The sequence below is a fragment of the Mus caroli genome, chromosome 8, assembly GCF_900094665.2.
Source record: "Mus caroli chromosome 8, CAROLI_EIJ_v1.1, whole genome shotgun sequence".
Taxonomy (NCBI): domain Eukaryota; kingdom Metazoa; phylum Chordata; class Mammalia; order Rodentia; family Muridae; genus Mus; species Mus caroli.
The window spans coordinates 95511238-95512384 of record NC_034577.1 but is presented as its reverse complement, the minus strand read 5'-3'; positions in this window follow the sequence as shown (position 1 = coordinate 95512384).

The following is a 1147-nucleotide window of genomic DNA, read 5'->3' as shown; positions in this document are numbered from 1 at the left end:
TTTCTCAGCCTGTTTATCCTTTGAGTAGAGGAAGGCCACTGACTTGTTTGAGTTAATTTTAAATCCAGCCACTTTGCTGAAGTTATCAGGTTTTGGAGTTCTCTGGTGGAATTTTTGGAGTCACTTAAGTATACTACCTTATAATCTGCAAATAGTGATATTTTGACTTCTTCCTTTCCAATTTGTATTCCTTTGACCTCCTTTTGTTGTCTAATTGCTCTGGCTAGGTCTCCAGTACTATATTGAATTGGTAGGGAGAGAGTGGGCAGCCTTGTCTGTCCCTGATTTTAGTGGGATTACTTTCTCTCCATTTAGTTTGATGTTGGCTACTGGTTTGCTGTATATTGCTTTTACTATATTCAGGTATGGGCCGTGAATTCCTGGTCTTTTCAAGACTTTTTTTTATCATGAATGGTTGTTGAGTTTTGTCAAATGCTTTCTCAGCATCTAATAAGATGATCATACATTTTTTTTCCTTTGAGTTTGCTTATATAGTAGACTGTGTTGATGGATTTCTGTATATTGAACCACCACTGCATCCTTGGGATTGACCCTACTTGATTATGATAGATGATGATTTTGATGTGCTCTTGGATTCGGTTTGCAAGGATTTTATTGAGTATTTTTGCATCGATATTCATAAGGTAAATTGGTCTGAAGCTCTCTTTCTTTGTTGGGTCTTTCTGTGGTTTAGGTATCAGAGTAATTGTGGTTTCATAGAATGAATTGGGTAGAGTACCTTCTGTTTCTATTTTGTGGAATAGTTTGAGGAGTGTTGGAATTAGGTCTTCTTTGAAGGTCTGATAGAACTCTCCACTAAATCCATCTGGTCTTGGGTGTTTTTTTGGTTGGGAGATTATTAATGACTGTTTCTAATTCATTAGGGAATATGAGACTCGAATTTAACTTTAGTACCTGATATCTGTCTAGAAAATTGTCCATTTCATCCAGGTTTTCCAGTTTTGTTGCACATAAGTTTTTGTAGTAGGAGCTGATGATTTTTTGGATTTCTTCAGGTTCTGTTGTTATGCCTCCCTTTTCATTTCTGATTCTGTTAATTAGGATACTGTCTCTGTGCCCTCTGTTTAGTCTGGCTAAGGGTTTATCTAATTTGTTGATTTTCTCAAAGAACCAGCTCCTGGTTTGG